Source organism: Anguilla rostrata, chromosome 2, assembly GCF_018555375.3.
Source record: "Anguilla rostrata isolate EN2019 chromosome 2, ASM1855537v3, whole genome shotgun sequence".
In the NCBI taxonomy this organism is placed as follows: domain Eukaryota; kingdom Metazoa; phylum Chordata; class Actinopteri; order Anguilliformes; family Anguillidae; genus Anguilla; species Anguilla rostrata.
In genome coordinates this window covers 27,156,798-27,173,744 of record NC_057934.1, presented here as the reverse complement: position 1 = coordinate 27,173,744, position 16,947 = coordinate 27,156,798, and the positions used below count along the sequence as shown (strand labels likewise).

The 16,947-nt window shown below is 38.9% G+C and overlaps 1 protein-coding gene across 2 annotated transcripts in view; it reads left to right on the top strand.

Annotated features, from left to right (window-relative positions):
- The first annotated feature begins 416 nt into the window (after positions 1–416).
- jupa (junction plakoglobin a) overlaps positions 417–16,947 on the top strand; it is a 67,957-nt gene continuing 51,426 nt past the window's right edge. The window contains exons 1-2 of one of the 2 annotated variants that reach the window (XM_064324466.1): positions 417–577; positions 8,699–8,735. The gene's annotated coding sequence lies outside the window, so the exon portion shown is untranslated. The remainder of the gene's footprint in view (positions 578–8,698; positions 8,736–16,947) is intronic. The other variant, XM_064324465.1, reaches the window with a different exon arrangement.

The following is a 16,947-nucleotide window of genomic DNA, read 5'->3' as shown; positions in this document are numbered from 1 at the left end:
ACACTGGAATATGAAAGAGAAAAAATGTCGGACCTATTCCTTTTAAAACTAAGATCTCCTGACGAACCCCGTGACTCACTATGACAGAGCAGTTTCATGACGTCATCCGGGTGTGGTCTGTCTCGATAATATCTTATCCAGGTGTCGTATGCAAAATTAACAATTAGCCAGGGGCAGGAAATCTGAAATCAGACAATATGCACGACTGTCATTGCACGTCTACCACACCACAAATAAACTACAGTAGCCAATAAGACAACAGTGATCAAGGAAAGTGAAGGAGATTGACACCACGAGAGCCTATCCAATGTTAAAGGAATGTTTTTCCGAGTCGCGATTGGTATATTTTAAGTAGCTGAAGCATGGAAAATACCTTTATTGTCGATTTAACCAATGACAGCTCAGGGACTAGCGCATGGGCGGAGGTTTTAGTGAACAGACTGTCTCATTCCTTGTTCACCACAATCCGGATTTGAGTCAGAAGTATTAGGCAGGGGAAATATTCAAAACAAAAACGAAAAAGTTTTTGGAACATAGCGTGTCCACCTTGCCAAACCGACTGTTCCTCATTTCAAAGGTAACCTATTTGAATCGTGACATAGGCCTGTATTAGATGGGTGTCAATTTCTGTTTAAGTGAAACTAATGTGTACTTCATTGTGATATGGTGTCTTGCATTGGGGTATTGTGGAACACTGTTAAGCAACTGTGTCGATTATATGATAAATAGCATTTACCGACGTTATTCTTTTATGGATTTAGCCTCGATCTCTTCGCGTCGTTTTGGCTCAACAAGGATAATTGTTTACTATGTTATTTTACACGAGTTATTTTTTGCGAACTTAGGTTTCAAGTCTGGTTTCAGCTGTCTTTGTGGCTTGTGTAGATCATATAATGCCATTCATGTGTTTTTGCTCACTGCAAAATTAAACTGTAGCTACACAGGCTGTGATGTGAAGGGCTGCTTAAGTGAGGGAAACGTGATACATTTGAGGGTATACAATGACATTATACAAGTAATAGGGTCACCTTATGTGTAAAAACATGGTTGCAAAATAAGTCTGGCTTCTCAAAATGACAATGAAATGTCGGTTGGTCGAATGTGGTTACACCAGGTTATAACTGGATTACACAATGAAGTCGGAACTCGGCTTTTCACGTTCTAAAATTAAATGCGGCGTCAAACAACAGTATGGCTACACGGAAGGTGCAGGTTGCCGAATGTAAAATGGACTTCGCGCAATGGAGAACTACGCAACACCCGTCTCATATAGTCTACCATGTGTGACTTTGGTAAACCACTGTTTTGTGCGTGAATTTAGTGGTAACCTGCTACAATACGAGTTCTGCCTTTTAATATTTCCATATGCATTTCTTGCGCGGTCGATGTAGGCTAAGGGCTTCGCATTTTTCATACAATAGTCAGCTTGTCACAGGAGATGCCACACCTCATTATTGAAACTCGAGCACGTCAACTGTAGTCGAGTCAATAGGGCTGGGTTTCGGTTTGTGGATAAGAATAGTAACTGCGGTTGAAATTTTAAATGTATAATTTCGAATCCATACATTTCTAAGATTGCAAAAACAATTGTTGAATCAAAAACCATTCACAGAGGAATTGCTTTCCTTTACATTACATCGCTATGAAACGAGTTACAAAGGGCTATGTGGGCGCTTGTCTACTGTAAACAAGTTTATCTGCTCATGCCCACAATCAGGTCTCACTCAAAAATTAGCAATTTGAAACAAGAACCTAATACACCGTGCCTCTCATCATCGTTACGCCTAAAAGTTGTACAAGTTCCAACTTGTCAGCCACTCTATTGATATTGGTATTAGAGAGGTATGTGTATTTAACTTATCTGTGATACACCAGCAAAATTGTCAAATATATTTTCCCCTATTCGTATAGAGTTTTACATTATAGTGGTTTGGGCTTTGTTGTAACTGCTTTGGTGTCTTAATTAAACTGAGTAAACAACTTACTGAATTGAGATTGAAACTGTTTTGCTCCAGGAAGCAAGACATTTCAGTGTCTTTGTTAATGATAAAATTCAGATCTGTTATATTGGTGAATACGGTCAGGTGAATTATCTTTGAGATTTTTAGCTCTGATGTATTCCCTATTCTCTGTTTAACAAATGTGGCATAGATGTTGACTAAATCTAATGCTTATATTATCCTAGATACCTTAGAATGCATATGATTTCACAATACATTTCTGCCATTGTTCTAGTTCTATTATTGAACACCACCAGAACCTTAAGGGAGATTAAATACCCATCCACAGACTGTTTGTTCTTTAAATGGAATTTTCAAGTTTTGACCTTAGCATTCAGTTTTTGCATTTGAATTCAGCAATTCTGCTTACAATAGGCCTGTGTTAACATACAAGGTTTGCAGATGCATAGGTATTTTCAAAGGATGAAATATTGTGGCATATTTGTTGAACATACTTTATTATATGCACACATTTTTTACAAACATAAAATGTCAGTTCAGAAATGGAGTAATTTACTGTGTAGGGAAAGCCACTGAACTCAAAATGTCACATTGTGCCAGGCACTTGATTGGCACAGGTCATGTTCTGCTAACTGGCAGTCTGAGTCTTAGACATCAAGTCTGGACAACAACCCCCCCCACCCAAGAAAAAAAAGCAAAGCAGGGAAATATGTCAGAGGTGTTGGGTGTTGCTATATTCAGAGGCTACATGCAGCTACACCTACTCCTTTGTTACCCCATGTTTACCAAGTCTGGTAACCTGGTTTGAGCTCCTCTCAGCCCTTAGGCTAAATTAGGGTGTAATCTCTGCTGTGCCTGAAATTATGAGTAGGGACAGGAGTTTACCTAGAGCTAAAAATGATTTTAAATTTTACCACTAAATCCCTTTGGAATCTCTGGCAATGGAATATCACAATCGCCTGACCAATTACACAATTAGTGTTCAGTTGTTGTAAGGAATGTCTTACACAAATATCTTTGAGTGACCAGGTGCCTTTAACAATAGTTACAATACATTTAGGAAAAAATGTGATCACTTGTAACATTTACAAACAAATGCCCAGATTTCTAACATCCCCCCCCACCCCCCTCCCCTGACTTTGGGGGGAAAAAAACAACTTAAAGTTACATATTATAAGTGCTCTTGCCAATTCTGGCTCCCAAAGAAATCCACTTGTATAGATAAAGAGAATATTGCAGGTTTGTTTTTGAGTGTAAACAGGATATTTACATAAAAAACTGAGCTGAGTATATTAATTTTTCAGGCTACTAGAGCAGACACAATGCATGAATATTATCTGAGTAAGCCCCCCTTAAAAGTTTGATTTCTCACTACACAGTGATGTTGACCAAGGTGAATGCTGTCAAAGAAGCTTAGCTGTCAGACTTGCTCCCTTTCAATGTTAAAATGTTTTATTTTGTGCAATATTGTGCCAGAAATGTCATATGATGCACCAGACACATATTAAGAACAAGGTTAGCCTATATTGTGCATTTTGCATGACAGAAACGTTTTATTTTCTTTCTGATATTAGCGAGGTGGCTAATTTTATGACTAGCTTACTAAGTATTATTATGCTATAAGTAGTTAACATGCGGGCTGCAACCTAGCTATCGTTATTGCAGGATAATTATTATTTCTGAAGTCGCTTGAAATTGAGTTGCGGCTTGTGGTTTTTTTGCGGGATCATTTTAAAATTGCGTAGTTAAATGTGGTCGTTTGTTTGGGAAAATCCTGTCCTGTATACATTTGCAGGAACAATTTCCACACATTCAAGGATCGATCACTGCCCTACAGGTCATTATTATCATCTGCTATAGTATATGGGGTAATTCGCCACCCATGGATTCCCAGGCATGTACTGTACGGGAAATGTTTTGGACTTCTTTTTGGTAGCGTTGGTTGCTCATTCTAGACTATTTCTCTTGTCGGACCTGTTGCATACTTATCTTGTGAATTTTTGTATTTTTTTGCTGTTGTTGCTGGTACAGAGCTGGAGAAGCTCTTGGAATTTGATTGAAACTACATGATCACAGCCTTGTTATTTAAATTATTTGTGGTAATAATACTTTTACTTATAGTATTCTATAATTCAGTCAGTTTTGTGGTTTTAAGAGATTGTTACTTGTACGGAGCTGGAGAAGGTCCTTCTGTTTACTAGGGGTGTAAGAAAATATTGATACAGTTCAGTATCATGATAGTATCATTTATAATATTATATAGATTTTCAAAAACACTATCGCGGTGCACAAAGAAGTGGCAGTGGCACTAGTCCCTTGTTTAAACCTCCAACCACTTGGTGGCAGGTAGCTTACAGTATTGTAACAGAGCTGCATACAGGTCTGTGGCATAGAGCATACAAAGGAACTGGAGAGGGTAGGAGGGGCAGGTGGTGAAGCCTAGCAAGTAACGGAAAACAGCTTGAGGGCAAAAGTGCTTGCTGCCCATTGAATTCAATGTAGTAATCCAAGTGCATTTAACAACCAAAGAAAACCTCATCGGTCCATTTTTTATGATCATAAATTTCATTATGTGCAGCAGTTTCTGAAACAATGGTTGTTTTGGTCCGATAGTCTTGGGAAAATATTTACTAAAATGTGCATATTTTGTTACATAATATTTTTCAATCTGATTTTCATATGAAAAGTAATGGTCGTCAATTGAGTTTCAAAATACCATTGAAGACGTTTTATTTTTCCTTCAGTTTGATATTACCCATTCACTTTAATGGGAGCTCCAATGTTTTACAGTCAACACGCACAGCACAGGCTTACTTTCGGAACTTCACAAGCTTAGGTTAGCTGAAGGTGTGCCTGCCTGTTTAGTTAAATATGCATGTCTATCGTTTGTGGCTGCACCAGAGAGGAAGAGGCGGAGCGAGAGGTAGAACCATAAACATGCATATTTAACTAGACAGGAAAGCATGCCCTCGGCCCTAAGCTGTTAAACCCTGGAAGTAAACTTGTACTGCGCATGTCTTCATTGCAAAACATTGAGCTCCCCATGAAAGTGAATAGGGAATAAAACTTATCCGATGATATTTTGGAACTCGATTAGCAATCGTTACATTTCATATGAAAAGTAGATTGGGTAAAATGTTTAACTTTTGAGGCAAGTGTACAGTAAATAAATAATTAGTATCTCTGCTCCCCATATAAAGTATATGGAGTGTCGAGGCCTAGAAGTAACACTTCCCAGTATGGCCATACATCCCATTGGCCCAAGTTGATCAGCTGAAATGGTGCAATTAAAAATCTGCCGTGGCGCCGTATTTTGTTGCACATATGTAGTTTCACGAGAGAGAAGGGAGTGAGCTAGCCAGCTGACTAAAATGCCTTCGTGCGCAGCATACAATTGCACAAATTGTGCTGTTTCAGGGATAAACACCTGACCTTCCATAGGTAAGGTCTGTAAGAATAGGCTATTATGATGCATACAATATAGTTTGCAGATAAAAGAATTGGCTAATATAATATAATGCCAAGCTGAAACCATGCACCAGTATTAATACTGTAGCAAGCTAGCTAGCTAGCTTAGTAAGCAAGCTTCAGCAGTTTTAACAGGAAATGCTGCTAAATACTGATTCAGAACTTTTGATTCCACATTTTTATCAAATGGCCTCAAGTTCATGTTGGCTAATGTTAGCTTACTGCTATTCCTTTTTGCTAACCCTGCTGCTGCGCCATGACCTAGGTACCGTCAAGGTAGCCTATACCTATTGCCATATGTTCAGTCATCCTCCAGAGCGATAGAAAAATCTTGATCTACAAAGCATGTGGATGGGTGAGAAATGACATGTAGGCATTTGTTTATTGGGGGTGGATCAAATAGGTACCCAGAAATTAAATTTGATCAGGCTGGGCTTTTTATGTGGGATGGTGTCCATTTAAGTGACATAGGTAATGACATTTTCCTGATCAACCTACAGCGTGGAATGAGCTATCTGTTTTATACCTTACTTTTTACAAATTTATTTATTTACATTTTAGTTCAAAATTTTTTCTTTGAAACTAGTTTGGTGTACATAGTAATTTAATCTCCAGGGCAAAAGCATGTTTATGTCATAGCACAGATTAATATTACACTCACTGAGTATACTGTTATAGGCTGATTGTCAAAGGAAAAGCTGTCACATTTGATATTTATGATAAGAATCTCAGCCAGAGGCTGCAAGCATGCAAGGACATCATGTTATGCAAGGTTCTTGTTTTTTCCTATTAAAATTCTAAGAAAGAACCACTGTGGTTCCTGAATCCATATGCCCAAATGTCTCTGTTCACTGGAGCACAATCTTCCTCCTAAAGATTAAGGGCCATATTTATTAAGCATGCACCAAATTCGGCATCGCTGCATGTTTTCAATTTAGTGGAGTATTAATTTGACTGTAAATGAGCACAGCCGCATCGAATGCATTCAAATGCACTGGCGGTATTTTAATTGTTTAAGATGTGTCTTGCGCATGGCAAGAAAGCAAATTTGTTGTACTCTATTGTACTATTGTATCTCTAGTGAACTTGGGTTTTGGACAGGTGTCAGAATCCATGGATGCAATGGATAAGCACTCTCACTTTTAACATGTCTCATTAAGTTACTAATAGAACTCAAGCCTTAAACCCAAAAATTACTTCCGGAACAGATTTTCTACTTGTTTTTTGGAAGTATTTCCTGCAAAGGCTATCACATTGCTTCGTTCCTTTTGGAGGTGGTAGAGGACTGAATTGCACTTGCAAATCTGAAATGGCTACGATACATGCATTGCGAACTACATGTTCTACAAGTTATTGGTTGTGTTACATTTATCAATGTAGTGCTATTTGTCTTGTTAGCATCTCTAAAAACCCAACAAATCCTTTGTAAATATGGCCCTAAGTGGCAATCAGGTTTGTAGATTTCACATGAAATTCTTCAATTTTACAAAGGTGGTGAACTGGTCACTTGGGCTTGAGGAGGCTGTAGTTTATTGGTTAGTCTGGGGATTAGCCCCTGCTTCCTCAGCAGTTAATAACTCTGATGTGGAGCAGGGGGCCAGAAGAATGGCTAAATTCCTAAATACCCGTATTCTTCAGCTGTTGTTTTGGCTTGGCCCACAGTGACACGTTCATATTGCCTCCCTGCCAAAATGGAAGTAGTGTTATGGGGTAGTGTTGCTGCACTGGACAGGTATCACCTGCACACCCACAGTGCCCCTGGCCTTCTTTTTTCATTCCCCCTACATGCACCCTTCACTGCTGTGTGTGATGTGATCTATCACAGCACAAGCACGCCCTCTGAGCCAGAGCAGATGTCCTTAGATGTAGTGAGTGGGAATTCACCCCATATTGGCCTCAGAAGTGTTTATGCTTCTCAGAACACAATGCAGTTGGGTAATAATTAAACACAATGTTTATTTCACCCAGCAGGCTAGTGCCAATAACAGTGCTCTGTAAATTGCCTCCATAAGACTAGTTATGAAGGCTTGACATATTGTTTTTGTACCACAGCACATAATTCCAGTAGAGCAGATATTGTTTTGTAATGTATTAATTTTAATTATGAGCTTAGTTAGGAAGTAAATCACAGGAGCAACATTATACATTAAAGCGCTATGGCACAAGAACCCATGTTATATCCTGAATACTGGGATGGCTAGAAGGTGTTGTTAGGCATGACGTGAAGTAGAGTGCAGGCAGACTCCCTAGCCATGCCAATATTCATGATACACTGTAGGTTTGAGTGGCATTTCTCTTTTTATAAAAGAGTGTCTACATATATCTATATATCTTGTACAATAATTCACCAAAAAATCACGACAAAACAACTTAACAAGTAATGTTTTTAATGTGTGTGGTGTGTCCTTCCGCTGAATGAATTTGGGTACTAAGCACAATAATTCCTTGTTTGCCCCTATTTTAGCTGACTACATACAAACTAGGTAACATTAGCTCTTTAAGTAATTAATTGAACGCTGGTGAAACTGAAAGACAATAACTAGAAAACTAAGAAGAAAAAAAAAATGTTGACACTTATATAGCCTCAAAAAATATCCCTTTTCCTTATTGTGTACATTAATTTGGCCACTCCCAGTTAAGCTGTAGTTACTAATGCAAAGTTACCTCATCAAAAGTCATTAATCCAAAGCAGTCAAACGACATTTTACAGAACTGTTCTTACTGTTTTCGTAGGCTAATGGATCTGTTAAGGTTACAATATTTAAAGTGGTCAAACTTGCATTGATATTAAAATGTGCAAACATTCTATTTACCTATGGTTTATTAGGGATTATAGCATGGCTGGAATCCTCTCTTGGCCAATGAGCATCCAGGAGCAGAACTATCCGTTTTATAGTATGATTCATGTCATTATCTTTAGCTCAGTGTACTGAGTACTTGTGTACTTTTGTGTGCATTTATATTTTCTCTTACTTTCTTTGTTCTCACTCTTCGGCTCTTGGATTTATGTTCATTCGGTCCTGAACAATTAAAAAAATTTTTTTTTTTAACCGTAACCGATTTACCATTCATCATGCTTTATTCAAATTTCTATGTAGCCACAACTATGCCAAACAAAACACCTCTTACACATCTCCATTTTTGGCCATATCTGCTGATGATTTCACTTGTCTTATTGCTGTATTTCTGTGACTGCATTGAAAATGAATCCCCCTAATTTGACATGCAGCACCACTTAATTAGATTCCTAATGTGTTTGTTTTTCTCAGACTGGGGCTATTTGATTCCTCCTAGGCCAAAGTAAAGGTAATTAAGCTCTAATCATATATCATCAGGGAGCTGATCAGGTTGTGAGCTACTTAGTGAAGTACAACATCGTTGTGAAAAGCAGAAATTGCAGTTGCTGTCATTTCGTCTCCGAATCAGGAAACCCTTACCTTACTTAGGGGGTTAGTGCACTCTTTTATTTATTTATTTATTTATTTATTTATTTTATTTATTTCACAAGGACCATGTGTAGATTTTAACAAATTTCACAATCAGCTACAGCTGATTTCCATCTACAGTCCCTTGGCAGGTCATAGTACAATACACAACACACAATCAATACAAATTGAGTTGATATAGTGGATAACAGTATCCAGGCTAAAAATAGATTTCAATAAGATAAAAAAGTAAAATAGATTTTACAATGGAAAATACTGGAGGAAACCATTATTGTTATAATGGTGGCAGCTTTGCTGTGCCTTTATCCAAGCTTTAGCTTCATGGGAGAGTGCTTTAAAATTGGTGCCTTAAAATTAGTCTTAATGTCACTAGGGAGAGTATTTCATTGAGTAATGGAAGATTAACCAAATGAAGTGTGACCATATTGAGTTATACAATTTACTCTAGATGAGGATCTAGTGTTTCTGCGACTACTGCCTGAGCAAAGTGTAACTACTCTTGAGTGGTGGTGGTGCTGCCAGATTGTGGGGGATTTAAAACAAAACTATACAAACATAAGAATAAAAACAAAGATCATCTAAACTGAATAAATTAAACTTAAAGTATTTTGCAGTGATGACGTTGCATGGATTTTTTTCTCTAGAATGTTTAGTGCTAGTTTATAGAGAGATTGAATAGGTTTTATTGAATTATCTCCAGATTGGACCTACCGTGGTATACAATAACTCAGATGTGTGAAGACCATAGAAAGCATGTACATCTTGGCTGTTTCAGTATTGAAAGAATTACACATGTGCCAAATATTAGGGCAGTGCAGGTTTATTTGCATTCATTCAGTTTTTTAAGAGGACGTATTTTTCTATCCATCTGGTAGAATATAGCCTACCTCACATAATATACCTTATGAAAGTGCTCAAACTCACAGTTCTATCTCTATAAACACCAATGTTTTTGCGACAATGATTCCTTGTTTTGTAACCTGTAGGGAGGCAAAACAGGCTTGGAGGGTCCTCACCTTCTATGTGTTTTGGAAATCCACAGATGACCTGAGTCAATGTGAAGTCAGTATCCTTATCACATCAAAGGTCCATCGAACAAAATCCTTGAAAAAAACGTAGGTTTTGTCTCAAAAACATGCCAACTCTCAGGAGGAATCATTATTTTCCATTTTGTTGTTGAATACATGCCCACAATATTGTGTACATAAGTAGTGTTACCATCTCTGGTTTGTATATACTCTCTGAAACAAGATCTACAAGATTATCTGATCAAGCAGTCCCTCAGTATATCCACTGGGACCTGCCATACGCAAGCAGCAACTTGACATGAAGAACATCACGTCTTCCAAGCACACATGCAGCCGATAGCAAGCTATTATAGTAATGGCTAAGAAGCCACCTTTTAGCCAATGAAATTACATTTCTAAAGGTGTATAGGTTGTTCAGCTTGCATCATTTTTCCCTGCATGAACAAACCATAATTTTTTAGTTTGCACACATTTTTGTCGACTCATCAGCATGGCTAAAGAAACTTGTTGTGGTGTGGGTCAGAAAAATAAGAATCATGAAGTGTAGCTTGGATATGTACGAACATGCATGTATTATTGTTTGTAACATTTCAATTATTTACGTTGTGTCATATTTTCGGTAGTGCTATATATTCACATTGCTTGTCAGAGACATCTCTTAGCCTTCGCTAATAATGCTCAGAACGTTTGTATTGGGGGATAGCTAATATCCCCAGTTGTTAGTATGGAATAGAAATGGCATGGGAAATACTGATTCAAATATGTGTGGCGATATGTGCTAGATTATGGTAAGAATTTCCAGTGGAGTGATAATAATAGTAATGTCGTCCCATTCCCATGCAGCAAACGAATAGGCTACATACGGCAGATTACTGAAAAACATACGTGTGAATTAGTACATGCTTAGGTATGTGTACTACAGTGTGTCACAATGGTTTTATCAATGTGATATCAATGTTTAATCTTAAACCAAAGGAGTAAATTTATATGCTTTATAATGGACAAAAATAATTCAATTCATTTTTGAATAAGATTTGTATAGGTTTTTTCGACTCATAGAAATTTTAGATCCATATACTGATTTTCACTTGAAAATGATTTGCATGAGTGAGTTGCATGAGTTAAAACATTTGATTTGTAGTGAAGTACATGATTATGCTATGATTTATAGCAATGCACAGTTTAGATATTTTGGGTAAATTTGGAGACACTAAGGGACATCAGGGTACACTGATGTCCCTTACTTACTTTTAGCTTCGTAGATCTTTAGTAGTTCTGTAGAGATGTGGAAAAAAGTGACGGTCAGATGAGTTACCCTTTTCCATATTCTTGACAGGTGAGTGAGTGTATGTATGGCGTACACCAAGAGAATGATACAGACCTGAATGCTTGACCCCTGTAGTGAGGGGGTCAGGTGGCTCTGTTATGCTGTGGGGGGAATTTTCCTGGCATGGTTTGGGTCCACTTGTCCCCTTTGAGGGAAGCGTCACTGCAAATCAATACAAAGTTATTCTGTATTATTTATCCTATGATGAAACATTTTTATCCTCATGGGAGTGGTCTCTTCCAGGATGACAATGCCTTCATCCACAGGAGAGATCTCTCTGAATCGTTAGATGAGTATGAAAATGATGTGAGTCATGCTATGGCCTTTACTGTAACCTGATCTCAACCAATTTTCGGACTGATGTGTTAGGCAGCGCTCTCCACCACCATCATCAAAACACCAAATGAAGGAATGACTTTTTGAAGAATGGTGTTCCATCCATCCATTAGAGTTCCAGAGCATTGAAGGTGTTCAATTGAAGCTTGTGGCGGCCCAACACTTTGTGATTTTTTCCTTTAATTTGTCACGTGTGTGTGTGTGTGTGTGTGTGTGTGGGTGTGTTTGCATATGTGTGTGTGTGTGTGTATATATATATATATATATCATAATTCCGTTTTAACTTGTAGAATTGACTGTAAGCTACACCATTCTGTGAGTATGTATATACAAACACACACACACACACACTCATCTACCACCTATCTAGTTCTGAGTAAGACCCCCTACATCCTGAATTCTTCATGGCACCTTCATTAACAAAGTTCTAGAAACAATCCTTAGGGATTTTAGTCCATGCTGATGTAGTAGTATCACATTCATTCTGTGAACCTTCCATTCTACTTGATCCCAAAGGTGCTCTATTGGATTGAGATCTGGGGACTGTGCAAGCCAAGGGAGTATATTGAAGTCACTTTTGTGTTTGTGGAACCAACTTGATATGATGTGTACTTTGTGGCATGGTACATTAATCTGCTGGAGGCATCCATTTGAATAAGAGTAGACTGTGACCAAAAGGTCTTAGCCCTTTGGACTTTTAGCACAACAAGTAAAAGCCAATTGATCACTATAATATATCTTACTGATCTCAATAAGCACGATTGACACCTGGTATATTCCAATTAAGCTAATTAATTTACTGCTTAAAATCTGAATTGTGAGATCCCAATATTTCTGAGTGATGCTAGCTGACATCACCAGTGTGATTATTCACAGTCTGAAACCTAAGCCTATTTTAAGAATAGTGTATAGCCATTTGAGTAATAATGAGCTGAAAATTTGACTATTAATACACAATTCCACAATTTGACAGTTGACTGCTCAAGTGCCATGCTTATCAGCAGCACTCAGGGAACAAATGGAACAAAGGGCGAAGCACTTACATGTTGTATGCTGGCCTTTCAGTCAGTGTGAAATTACACTGTGCTTGCACTGTGGTTGGGAAGTTGCAAAACTGATGAGGGAGTACTACGTTATGGAATGGGAATGTCATCACCCATTGAGGAATGTCACACCAGGATTAGAGCTTGGGCTACAGAGCATTAATTCTGCCTTTTGTTCTCACATGTGAACTAAAGTAAAGCTGGGACATTGGCTTATTTCTGATGGTTGTTCCCCACAGGGCCCCTCTGCCCCACCCATGCTCTTTTTTCTAAACCTGTAGAGTTCTCACAGAGATTTCTTGAGCTTGTCTGTTTTGCTTATCTTTCCTGCCACTAAAACCATCATAATGATCCCTTTAAAAAGAAAAAAGTTCCATTACAACCTATTCCAGACATGAGAGAGAGAGAGAAAGAGAAAGAGAGAGAGAAAGAAAAATTAGAGATGAGTAAATACCACATTTTACGCTCCTTTTTCCAGCAGCACAGAGGGTCAGGGTGAGAGAGCTTTGCTATCAGTGTTTGACTGATAATGTTGAGGTCAGCTCAGTCAGAACTGGAGCACAACCTCCTTTCCATGTTCCTATATGTATGCATATTTGGATTGATTAATGGCAGTGCTCCAGTTTCTTTCTTCTAATGGGGGGATTGACCATTATGTTGGTTGACTGTAAAAGGCAAACTCTACACCCTGAGTTACTCTACGTTCTTCTGTCACCCATTTTACAGTCACAAAATTTGCTGTAGTTCATGTGAGGGCGAAAGCTGTTGTGCACCTTTACCAAAGTTACAGGCCCTGACAGGTTAGAGCTGAGTAGTACAATAAGAGTAGTCATTTGTGGGTGTGGTGTGTGTATGCGATTAGGACAAGTTCTCACGATGTGAAGTTTAGTCAGCTGTGCAAGTGATGTGACAGGATGACTCTATTGAAGGGTGTGTCACAAGGGTGTAGTTAGTCGCCCAACTGACAACACTCGTTCTTGAACTTTCCTACACCTGGCCCCACCTATGAAAATGCCATTTAAACAAATGTGAGATTTCAGGTTAAAGTACAATGGCAATTAACTTATTTTAGTTTTCTGTATGTGCAATGAACATACTACATTTAGAAATCATTATTAGCTGCGACTGCAGCTCTATAGCTCTGTCTGTCGGTCGGTTGGTTGGTTGGTCGGTTGGTCCACAAAAAGTGTCCCACCCTGTAGCAGCCACAGTTTTCGCCCCAGGAGGCTGAAATTTGGCATGGACGTTGGTCATGACCGAAGGCAGAGCTGAGTAACTTTCAAGGCTGATTAACCAAGAGGGGGCATGGCGATGGGTGTGGCCTATCACAAAAAGGCACATAACTCCCGAATGGATTCACAGATTTGCACAATATTTTGTGGAAAGGTTGGTCATGAACCAAAGAAGAGGTCACGTGTTTGTGTGAAGGTCTGTGCGTGGATGCATGCACACATGGATGCATGTGTGTGTGCAGTCGCAGCTATTGCGGATTCACGCTTGTAAATGTGCATGTATAACTGCATTTTTCTCAAGTTATTTTTGTGATTTCTATCCATCCATCCATCCATCCATCCATTGTCTATATCCACTTATTCCAGGTGAGGGTTGTGAGGGGTGCTGGAGCCTATCCCATTGTGCATTGGGTGAGAGGCAGGAACACACCCTGGTCAGGTTGCCAATCCATCACAGGGCACACACACACCATTCACTCACCTTTCACTCACACCTATGTGTGGTCTCCAGTTAGCCTACCTGCATGTCTTTGGACTGTGGGAGGAAACTCACAACTCCCAGGTCAATAGTGGGCCCAATTGAAATGCTTAATGATTAGCATCCCATTTTAATGAAAAAATGGCTGGGGCTTTTGAAAAGAGAACCATTATATACCTCTAAAAGGCAGCTGAGGAATAACTGCATAAGGGAGAGATGTGACATTTCAATCCTTTAGCCACACACTGATTGCCCATTGGGTAATATCTGAGGTTAGAATAAAATAGGGAAATCCCTCTCCGTACACAGCAGTGGGATGTACTGAGGTTTTTTGGAACAATGAATCTAATGCTATATGAGATCTGGTGCACCATTTTGCCTCTCCAAACTACACCCTGTTCAGGTGATGGGAAGCAAATGTGTCTCAACCTACTGTCTATGGAAGGGTGTATACCTTCTGATATCCAGTCTGATACTGTTATTGCAGAGTCCACTGGTATCATTTATACCTAGCCTCATCTTTGATGTCCAAAGGCAAAAAGCCACCCCTGGAGATGGCCTCAATCGGACATATCCCCATCCACATGCAGCTGTTTCAGGTCTTTTCCCCCTCTTTAAGATGTTTGTATTTACTACTGTAAGTGTATTATTTTGACTTTCACTGGAGTATCTAACACTCCAGTATTTTTTGTTATTTGTACACTTCACCATCTCCCATAGTTACAAAGGTGACACTCCCAGCAGAGACATAGTTAAACGTCTGTTTTCTGGAACACTGACTCAGTGGTGACTCAGAGCATACCTCTAACTTGTACATGCACATTCAGCTCAGCATCTAATCCAATATCTCTACTGCCTCTGGCACAGATCGCATGATGTGATTGCTTGGTGGGGTGAGGCTACATTTTTCTTCCTCCATTGGTAGGCGAATTTTTTTTTTTTTTTTTTTGAAGTTGCATTTATTTCAGTGTGCACGCACAATTTAAATTTACATCAGACAAACGGTTCATTTGCATGTTTTTTCAACTGATCAAGAGGTGATTTTGCACACGTTTTTACACTTACACATATACGTCAACCGACACAGCCAGAGGGTCTGAATGTATTTTTGACTCCCTGTTTTCTCATACTCATGGTTCTTGAATGGCATGGTTGCGTGGAGAAAGGCATATGCTTTTTATGCACAGGGAGGGTGTGAATGGAGTTTGTGAATATGGTGATCATCTGTGCTTTTCTTTTCTTGAATCTGCCCCTGTGTGACACTGAGATGGCAGGTATGCCATCCCGCCAAGTTACGGCTTGGTGGGGCGACCTGCCCCCTACCTGTATAGTACCGAGAGTTTGGCACTTTTCAGGGTTCCCTAGAAATAACCACAATCACCATAGACTCTCAGCCCTTAGAAACATTCATTTCTGCTCTTTCTGACTCCATTTCAACAGACTGAATTGACAAACAACTTCACACATCCACACAATAAAGCCCTGGACTCTTAATCTTTCTGGTCTGATTACATCATCAGAAATGAACCAGGCCCATAAAGTCTCCCCTTTGGACATTTAGGTACATCAGCCAATAAAAACATAGGATACACACACAAAATGGACATATATACAAGTGAACACATTGAACAGAACAAAACTTTGCTGCCCGGACGTCAGTTTACCTTGTAGCTAACCGAGTAACGCGTTTCCCTTTTTGGATGAGTGACAGATCCAGGTTCAAATCCCCCTTGGACTCAAGCGAAACTCTAACTCATGACACTGGCTTGCTGGCTAACTAAAACTAAAACATTTAACCCATTGCTTTTACATCTGTAAAACCTCATTTATATTTCTGAAATCCAAATAAAATACACCCACACTTTAGGCAGTTCCGCTTTTGGCATTTGGAGTTTAACATTAGCTACCTTGCGATTTTTAAGTGAAAACAGTTCACATTCACCACTGAGCCTGTACTGATAACTACTTTTTAACTAGGCTACTGTAGCTACCCAGCAAAGCCACATTTCTAAATTACTGTTAACTAGCCCTATAGATCCTCTATTAACATACAAATGATTAGTAGTTCTGTCATGTACAACAGCCCATTAAGAACACTTCCACTCAAAAATATGACATGCATTTTCATTTATTTGTCATTCATGATAAAGGAAAAATGGCTGTGTGTTCCTTACAGAATGTAGGCTATGTGTGTTTATATATTTATACATTTATATATATCCAAGTTACTTGAAACAATTTAGGAATCATTGGGTAGCATTGCTTTGGAATACAGCTTGTTTAGTTTGTGTGAGCTAAGCTAGCCAATTTTGTTTCATGTAACTTGGTGCAATTTTGATATCGATACTTTTAATGGCAGGAATGACTTATAGACAGTGCTTTGCAGGCTGTGTGTGAGTAACTTGGCATTTTTGTACGTTGAAAACATATTTTTCATCAGATACTCTTTTTTATGATAAGCTGTTGATACTTTGGTGGTGGTGGTGGTGGTTAGGGATGAGGGTGATGCAAGGATGTTACAAATAAAGACCCTATATGCGTTCCTTGTTGAGTCTTTGCACAAAGAACACAACAGGATTTAGTCTTCCTTTGCTTTCTCTCAGCCATACCTTTGCAGCTCTGATTAGT